Below are 9,767 nucleotides of genomic sequence, written 5' to 3'. Positions count from 1 at the left end.
CGGCAATTCCTCTTCTAGAAATTTACGCTTCTTAATAATCACTTATGTCTATGACACAAGAGAACAAGATTTTTAACTTCAAATCCTGCATAGCGCCTGGATCCCATGGTCCAGAGAAGAAGGAAGTAGCTTGGGAGACTTGGGCCCTTCACAGGACTGGGGCTGAGCTGCCATCCGAAGGACGACAATCCCCCTATACCCATGAAAGAGACAGGAGTGCTCTCACACGCTCACGTAAAAAGGCTGCGTGAGTGTAATGTGGGCCTGTCTCCCCGGGTCCTGTTCTGGGGACGCAGGAGGCGTCCCACACGAGGGGGCCCCAAGCGGTGAGGACGTGCTGCCACAGGCTGACCTTTCTGTGACTCGTGTTTCTCGGTCATGCCCTGGAAATTGAAGTCCACGACACTCTTGTCCACGTGCTTTGCCTTCAGGCTGTACTTGATGCCAAAGTCGCTCGAGTAGTTTGAGGGGACTGGACAGGGCTCGGGGACAGAGACCGACGATGGACTGGTCTCTCGTCTATCGCTCACGACAGCAACATTCCGGAATTAGGAGTCGCCAGGACAGGACGCACACGTTTGAAAACACCACCCACGGTCACACACCAGTGAGCCGGCCTCGGCCTACAACTTGTGCGCTGGGCAGCGAGGACCCCAAGCCTGTGATGGGCACCTGCTTCCTGGGGCAGAAACGAGCCGCGTTCCCATTCGGGAAAGGAACCCTTTGGAAGCTACGCACTTACCATCCCTTTCCAAAGGGACAGGAAATGCCCACACCTGGCCACAGCACCCGCGCCCTGGCTCATCTGATGACAAGCAAGAGGCGGAAGTAACCGGCTTGCTCAAGACACATCAAGTCCTCTGAGAAGGTGACACTCTTTCATTGGTAAAAAAGGTTCTAAAACATGGGCACAACTGAAAGGTCAGCCAATGACCTATTAGAGAGCACCCGTGTCCAGTCAAAGTGAACCATCATTAATTGAAAGGCTCGGGTTTACATTGTCGGGGGGGAAGTGAGCTCTTCACTGACCGGGCCCCAGAGCCGACTGTCCAGGGAACACTGCTCAGAAAGACAGCTTCCGTGGCAGTGACACAGGACCCACGCACCCGGAGAGCACAGTCTTCCCCAGAGGAGACACTGCACTCGCCAGGAAACCACCTCCGGGGACATTGGCCTCTCCCCCCGCTCGACTGGCCTCAGGCCTTACCTTTCTGAGAGGCGTGTTTCTCAGTTTTCCCCTGCTATTCAAAGCCCACAGCAGAGTGCAATTACCACCAGAAGGGAAACACGTTTTTAGAGGTCTCCAAAACGGGTCATCTGATCCCAGAATGCATGTGAAAGGTTTGAAACCGCAAACCGTGTTATTTTTTGACCTCTGCTTTCCTAAGCCACAGGCAGGCCTACGTCACGCCCAAAGCTCTGGGGATGGAAACTTTCGGCCATGAAACATTCTGCAACGCCCAGTAGGCAGTGCGGGTGGACCGGTAGCCACCCGCAGGCCCTGCATGGCAAGTTGTGCTCGTGGACCTCAGCCCCACAATGCCAACCCTCGGCGACCCCCTCCCGCCACACCCACACCTGCTTTTCCAAGAGCTCTTCCAAGAACAATACTATCATCAGTAACGACAACGGGCATGGTGGGGGGCATCTGCGCACACGGCCCTAGGAGACGGGAATCCCCGTCGCCCCGTTTTACAGGCAGTTAGCGCAGAACCACAGCTGACACGTAGTAAAGCCTGAATGCAGACAGAGGGTTAACTCCAAAACCCAACTGCTGTGATGTAAAACAGGGTATACACGACCCTCAGTCCGAGACTGAGAGACTGAGGCCAGAGGCGCCAGGACACCGGGCCTTAGCCCTGGAAACGGGCACGTGTGCGGCACTCTGCCATGTCTGCCCTGAACACCACCGGGTCACAGTGATAACCATGCAGGGAGGCTGGCTAGAAATGGTCCCCACGGGCACAGTCTTAGGCAGTGGAAGGCTGTCTGTCCCTGGTCTATCTGATCTGTAGATACCAATGTGGGGGATTTCTACAAGAAACAGTGTTCCTCTTCTCACTTCTTAACCTGGCAAATCATCTCAGAGTCAGGGACTGGGGCGGGGGGCTTCTAGAAGCTCTGCACCTGGACGGCCACCCCACAGGCCTGAGTCGAGGCGCTATCTCGAGAGGCCCAGTGCATACCCTGGTCTAGAGGGAGGGGCTCCATCACCTGCACTCTGGTTCCCATGACGCCTCACTCACCTGGTCAACTCTGTCCACCTGGACACCAAACTCGCCTCGAATGCCCCTGATGGAGTGGACCTGGGACGAGTGCTTGGAGAGCTTCGACTGATACTCGTGGCCGACAGCTGACTGAAACAGGTCGCAGAGCAAAGGTGTCAGCTGCCGGGCATGGCAGCTGTATCAGACACCCCCGGGCATGGTCCTCGGGGAACAGGCCCCCACCTTTGTCCACACCAGGGCTCCTCCTGGGAACAGGCTCTGTGTGCAAGCTGGTGGAGGAGGGATCCCCGAAGCCACCCAAGACCCTACCAGGTGGGGCTTGTGATCTGAGGGGCAGGGGGAAAGGGCCGCGAGGCCGGGACCATCCACAGCCGAGTCTGACACCTGGCACCCACAGATGGCGATACAATCACTAGCTCTGTAAAGCGAGGCACTTGCCTACCGTGTGGCGTAGGAATGAGGACCAGAGATTTGCGGCGACAGGCGGAGACAGACTCACGCTCTTGGCGACACCATGCACTCCACCACTCTACACAGAAACTGCAACTGCAAAGCCCGCTCTATCCACATACAGGGTGTGCCACGCAGGAAAGTCTAGGCTTCCCACCACTCTGGCCTCGGTGGGACCAGCCACCCATAGCCTCCGTGCCGCACCGGGCACCACAGCACTTTGTAAACAAAGCTTCTGGAATGCAGCCCCCACCTAGCATTTATATATAAGCCCGTTTCTGAGACCTGCCCACCAAATTCAGTAAATGCCAGATGTGCCACACCCTCCAAAGCTGAAAATATGGACTACCGAGCTCCCAGGCAGCCCCCGGCCCTGCCTGGCCTCCCAGCACCAGGCTCTGTCCCCAGTGTGGACGGCCCAGATGTGTGACCCAGTGCGGGCATCTGAACCTTCCCTCTTACTGCCTGGGACACGGCGCATAGACACCCCTCCACCTGGTCTCTCCGGGGCCCTACAAGATACCTGGGTCAGGAGGAGCCTGGGTGAAGAGGAAATCAGGAGGCCCTTGTCAGCACAGTTCAAGGGAGAGAGCGGCGAGGTTTATTCCAAACTTCGGAGCCCCGCCACTCTCTCCCCTCCCCGGCTCTGCTCTGATGTCCATGCTGCCTGGACACCTGAGGCACACTGGCCTCCCACAGCCTCCAGGCTTCCACTCAAAAGTGCTGACAAAGCTCCCCTGGAGGACAGCCTGCGGAAGGGACTCCCCAGCACAAAACTTAGCAGAAAGAAGTTGTAAGAGAGCTTTTCTAAGAGTACTGCCAGAGATGCAGAGTGGCAATTTTTCCAAGTTTTTTTTTTTTTTTTAATCAAAACAGGTTGATCCAACTGAGAAAATCATGCGTATAACTAGGCATCAGCACCAGGGAGGGTGTGGTCTGGAAGCCAAGTCTCATGGTCCAGGCAGGGGGTTGGGCCAAGGCCAGGAACGAGTCCAGGAGCGAGAGCAGGAATGAGGTCCGCCTCACTGGCTCACCCGCAGACAAGGGCAGGATACCAGACAGCAGTGCAGACTGGGGCCTGGAGGCTGCCACACCTGCCCAGGCCACACTCGTGCAAACACGTGCCTGCCTGAGCAGAGTTTTGCTCTCCGAGACTCCATCACATTCTCCTCAAATCTTAACCCAGGGATCTCAGGGCTCTTTCCAACTCAGAGAGGACAGGTTACAAATAACTTCAGAGTTACGTGTTTTTGAGTCTCATTTTTTTATCTTTATTTTTTATTTTGCGTGAGACAAAGACAGAGCATTTCAAGGAGGGCAGAGATATCGAGAGAGAGAGAATCCCTAGGAGGCTCTGCACTGACAGCAGACAGCCCGATGCAGTGCTCGAACCCAGGAACCGTGAGATCATGCCCTGAGCCGAAACCAGGAGTCAGACACATGATAGACTGAGCCACCTAGATTTCTGACAAGTTGGTCCAATCTGGAAGAGCTGGAAGCCAAGCTTGCCTACAGGTGCAGGGTGGCACGGAGAGAGGGGCTGTGAGCCCATGGCAGCACCCCACCAAATTCATCTGTAAGGGCAGTCTCCCCACTCTACCAGGTGTAGACACCTGGGCATTTCCGTCAGCTGTCTGGGTACCATCACTGCACCGGCTGGTAACTCATGAGATATCGCTGAGCGCCTGCACAGTGCCAGGCCAGGCACGACGTAAGGAGGACAGGTCCCAGCCCCAGAGAGCCTCCACGGAAATACAGTAATGTCCAGGGTGAGTGAAGGACCACAGGCAGAAGACACCGGGGAAAGGCAGCTGCAGACAGGCTGGCGGGAAGGAGGGCTCCTCAGGGAAGCTTTGGGGCCTAGTAAGGCCAGAGCCCGAGGTGTTGAGAGGACAACAGAAGCAGAGAAGCCAGCAGTGACAGCTTTGTTGGTACTGCCATCAAGCTTCTCCTTGATAGATTCATTGTTTGCCCCCAATGAGTCATTTTGCCAACCCAGAGCCAGAGACCCAGACAGACCACGAATTTCTCTCCGTTTCAAATCCCTACAACCCCATGGGCACAGGCTTCGTTTCAGGAACGAAAGGCCTCTACCTGTTTCCCTCACTGTCCGAAGCACACGGGGGTGACGGGTTGTCTGTACTGCAAAAGGCAACCAGGCAGCTTTGTCGAATCCAAAGATGATTCCACTCCCCACTCTGCCTGTCTAGATATCTCCGGGAATGTCAGTCACACCAGGAAACGTCCCTGTCTGTTTCCTGTAGCTCACTCTTGGTCCAACCCCAGCGTAGGCAAATTCCAGACCTGGTGTGCGGTGCCCCTAGGACGCCCCAAATATCTGCTCTGTGTGAACACAGTTCAGCGTGGCTCACTGTGACCCAGTGGTGCAGTTCTGCACTTGGCGCAACACTGAGCCCGATCTGAGCAGCATCTGCAATTACAAGGGACAGGTTAGAATTATAGACCCGAAATTCCGTATCAGCTGATGGCTGCCCTTCTATGCAGAGCAGAGGCACACATCTGTTGGGTCAGAATAAGAGACACTGCTCAAACTGGGAAATTCACCTCTACAGGGAGGTCTGCAGAATGTACACAGGTACCTCCCTGGAGAAACATGTAACACACCAACCCCTACACCGTCGTCTCTTGCATGGGGCGCGGAATAGAGCGGACGAGCTCCGGGTGTCTCAGGACAGAGGATGCAAAGTGCCACCAAAGGCTGATGTGTGCAGTCAACCATGCTGAACCCTCTAGCTGGATGGCAGAGGAGGCTCGCCCACTGTCCTCAGTGAGTGCTGTCTCCCGGACTCACGGGAAGTGACTCTATACAGAGGGCCGGGTTAGACTGTTCTGTCAAGGTCATCAATGCCTGAAGAACGGCAAAGCACCTTCTGGCTGAAGCCTCGCCCGCCCACTGAAGAACAGCCCCAGATCTGGTTCTGGCACCAGCTGGCTGAAGGCTCGCCTGCGCCGTGAAGGAGAGTCGCTGATCTGGTTCTGGTCTGCAGACCTGCTCATATTAGGCTCGTGGTGAACTGGGGGCAGCAGTGACACCAACACCCACACTCAAGATGCTTCTGGGCTTCTGTCCTCCACCCAGAGCCCCCCCACCGCCCCCCAGTAAGGCCTTCTGCCACATTGCCCACACCCCGGCACACGTGAGAATCCTAAAAGAGCTTCTAAAACGTAGGAACACCTCATGAGAAAGGTCAGTCAACAGAGGAGGATCTCACCTTCACTGCATGGACTCAAAGCTCTTCTGCAAGAAGTCTGAGCCCCTACTTCGCCAACTCTGTGCCCGCAGCGAACCGGCACGTGCTGCCAACACCGACCTTGTCCATCCAGTCCTGCCACATGCCGAACTTCCTGCCATAACCACGAGAGGCTTTTGTTCCTCTTTCAAGCTCTTTTCCTTGAGGGTCTGGTGTTCTTAAAAATCATTCTCTCTCAACTTGTGTATGCTTGAAGGGAAAGAAGGGAAGGGAAGGGAAGGGAAGGGAAGGGAAGGGAAGGGAAAGGAAGAGAAGAGAAGAGAAAGAACTGGGAATGGTGGGAGGGCGTCGGTGCCTTCTAAGATGACACGTGAGGTCACGTGGTGGGATCTCTACACCACTAGGCCCCATTCCTCCACACCCCCAGTCCCTGCCTTTGCCAGTCTCCCCTTAGTCTGCCAGGCCCATCTTGTCAGTAGGGCTCAGAGTCAAGTTTACAGGGAAAACAGAAACTAATGTGCTCCGGGCCAGTGAGTCATCCCAAATCCAACAGTAGGTGTACGAAACTTGGAATTTTCTATATTCATATGGTGAAAAGGTTCTCTTTCATCAGGTAGCGGGATTAGGAGAAGCACTTTTGCAAGCCTCAGCTCATAGCAGAGGTGGAAAGCAAGTCAACAATCCCACATCGCAGAGACTCTGAGGACGCTAGTCAAAGACAGTGAGGCAAAACGTTTAGACAGCATCTCTTTACTTGAAGTACTACTGGGTTTACATGTTCTTACATATTCGAAGGTGACACAAGACACTATCAGAATTTATCATCTAAAGCCCCTTTCTACATTTAACACTGGGAATAGTGAAGCAGATCACAAGCTGTGGTCAAAATATGGCAGGTCAAGAAGCCTTTAGAGCTGTCACAATCAGGGGACCACAAAATGGCACAAAGGCCACCCCACAGGGCTGTCCACGGGTCACCACGTCCACACATCTGGATGGCAATCCCAGAGTATAGCGAAAAAGCAAACCAGCCCTGGCCACTGCCCAGTGTCCTTGGGAATGGCGACGGGGGTAGAACCGGCTCCAACACCTGGAACGGCCACAGGGTGCCCACGACTGTCCCAGGGGTTCTCCCAACATCCAGCATGTTTCAAAGCCACGGGAACAGAAACGACGATGAGAGCGATGGTGACTTCACCGGCTCGGGAGTCGGCTCCCAGGGCCTCGACATCCTCACGTGGCTTCTGTGGAAGGTGTGGGCTCAGCAAGTCACGGAGGAACGTACACTTGTGTCTAAAATACCCACACTACAGACTTCACCTCTTTTGGGGATGATTTCCTGGCACTGCCTCAGCCAAGAACAGCTTCATTTTCCTGAAAGATATTGGGGCCAAGGAAGTCAAGCACCGCAGGTGACCCAAACAGATGAGAGGGATGGTCCCTCACAGTAGGGACGGGAAGGTCCAATCGGAAGCCGGTGCAGCGTAAAGAAAAGTCTGAGCACAGTTTCAAGGTTCCTTTTGCCTACACTTGCTGACTAGGAAACACCACCGGGAGAGGTGGCTGCATAAGGTCATGCGGAGTCAGGTGCAGGGCCCGCTCTCCCACGGGACAATCCCTCGGCTCTCCTATTTGGGGCTTTTCATGAGAACATGGGACTTAGAAAGCAGCTCTCCAGTATACCCCACGCGCAGTGACAAAGCAGGAAAATTAGAGTCGTGGAGGGGAGTTTAAGGTGGAACGTATTCAAAGACATGGTGTGTGGCAGGAACGCCCACTTGCGGAGAGCGTAGGTGACCGAGTCCCTTGATGAAATCTCCGCTCTTGAAGACAAGATGCTAGAATCATCAATACAGGAACTGTTTGTGATGGGAGATTCTAAGCCACCACGTACCTATGCAAACACACGTATAGAAGCACGGAGTCACGTGTTGTGGGAACATCAGCTCCCAAGACAGACCAAGTCGTGCCAGTGTGGGTTCACAGGAAAACTGTTTCCCCCTGGTCTGTGTCTCTGCCCTTCAAAAGACCAATTTCACACCAGCATTAAGATAGTCTCTTCCTTGATGTGCTCATGGTGCCCAGAAACTTTCACGGTCTTGACCCCCATCTCTGCTCTTTTCCACTGACATCATTCAGAAAAGTGTAGTCAATGAGGAGTGATTGTAAGGGGGTACACAGGGGATTGTAAGAAACACAGACAAGCCAAATGAAAACAAGAGGAAAATCACCTTTGGGAAAAGGGAGACAGAAGGACACTGGTGACTCATACCACAAAATAGGGTCAGTCTCCCATGGATCTCATCAGCACCCCCTCTTCCTGGGGAATGGACATGGTGTGGCCTTCCTAATATTCCACATCTGAAAGAGCAGGGCCCGGGGTCACGGAAGCTTGGGAGAACGGCTCTCAGAGGCCACCCAACAAGTTCTCTGGCCACAGTGTGACAGCTCTAAGCTTGGGGGGCTGAGCAGCCGGGCCACCAAATGCACACCCACAGCCCCGTGGGTTTGAAAATTAACATGAATAAAAAAGAAAATAAGATGTTGGAGACTAAGACAACCTTAGCCCTGTGTTTTTGCAATGTGACAATGCCTTACTCACTGCTTTAATTACAAGTGAAAAAAATTTCTTATTTTTGTTAACTTTATTTTGAGACAGAGCACCTGCGTGAGTGGGGGAGGGGAGAGAGAGAATCCCAAGCAGGGTCTGTGCTGTCAGCCCAGGGCTCGATGCGGGCCTCAAAGCCACAAACCATGAGATCGTGACCTGAGCCGAGGTCAAGAGTCAGACGCTCAACCAACTGAGCCACCCAGGCTACCCTAATTCAAAAATTTTAAATTAATTGACATTATTATTCTCCTGAAAATGTTCACACATAGCTTTTACTTAATTTTCCGTGAGCATCCTGGCCTGAAAACCAGAGCCGTGGCCCTGAAGCACGGAGACTAGGCTGTGGGCCTCCCCTCAGCACCAGTGGAGAAAGGTTGTGTTCTCCTCCTCTAAGGATGGCTGCCCGGACGCACTGAAAACAATCCAAGCAAGTGGGACGGCAGCCACCGGTTGCGCAGGAGAGGCTGACCTACCCTCTAACTGCTGGATGTGCTCTGGTGTGTGCGCCCCGAAACCCTGTGGGCGGCCCCCATGCCCATGGCTCACAGCGGACGGAGGCCTTGGAGGCGGCACAGTGGGACACAGGCCTCCCTGCACCTGGCCCTCACCACAGCCCAGCCTGGCTGGCATCCTGGCATCCAGGCCTGATGCTGCTTCCTCTCACGTGTGGGCAGGATGGTTTCCTCTTGCATCACTGTCTCCCCCGCACGTCCTAGTGCCTTTCCAGAGTGCTTCCTGTCTCAGGGGTCCCTGACAGTGCCTTCTACCAAAGCAGAGAACACTCACCCCCAGCAGGCACACGCACGCTCGTGGCTAGGAGAGGCCCAGCACGCTCGAGTGAGAACATCAACCGGCAGTAATCCTGATGCACGCCAGAGGTCCTCTTGACCATTTTCCATCTTCCGCTTTCTTCCCGGACAGTCTAGGGCCTGTCGTGTGACCCGAGAGTCCTCTTCCCCGTGGGAGGGTTGGGCCCGTCCTCCCCACCCTGATGCCTCCGGGGTAGGACCGGGCAGAGCAGGCCTTCTCCGGAAACAGGTGGACTGGGGAGGTGGTCCCGTCTATGTGCAAATCTCTGGAACCTGTGCATGTGACTTTATTTGGAAAAGCGGTCTTTGTAAGTGCAGCTACGTGGAGGACCTGGAGACCTCCCTGGACTCCCTGGGGAGGGGGCTGGGGAGGACACGGATGAATGTTCTTCAAAGAGGAGTCAGGTAAGATGCACCGAGAAGGGACAGGGCACGGGGGCCAGCAAGCACCGAAGCC

The 9,767-nt window shown here is 54.7% G+C and overlaps 1 pseudogene; it reads right to left on the bottom strand.

Annotated features, from left to right (window-relative positions):
* Positions 1-217: 217 nt before the first annotated feature.
* On the bottom strand, positions 218-9,393 carry LOC123595679 (annotated as a pseudogene).
* Positions 9,394-9,767: the final 374 nt, after the last annotated feature.

The sequence above is a fragment of the Leopardus geoffroyi genome (assembly GCF_018350155.1).
Source record: "Leopardus geoffroyi isolate Oge1 chromosome D3 unlocalized genomic scaffold, O.geoffroyi_Oge1_pat1.0 chrD3_random_Un_scaffold_43, whole genome shotgun sequence".
Lineage (NCBI taxonomy): Eukaryota > Metazoa > Chordata > Mammalia > Carnivora > Felidae > Leopardus > Leopardus geoffroyi.
The sequence above is the reverse complement of the archived record's forward strand: the minus strand, read 5'-3'. Positions and strand labels throughout refer to the sequence as shown.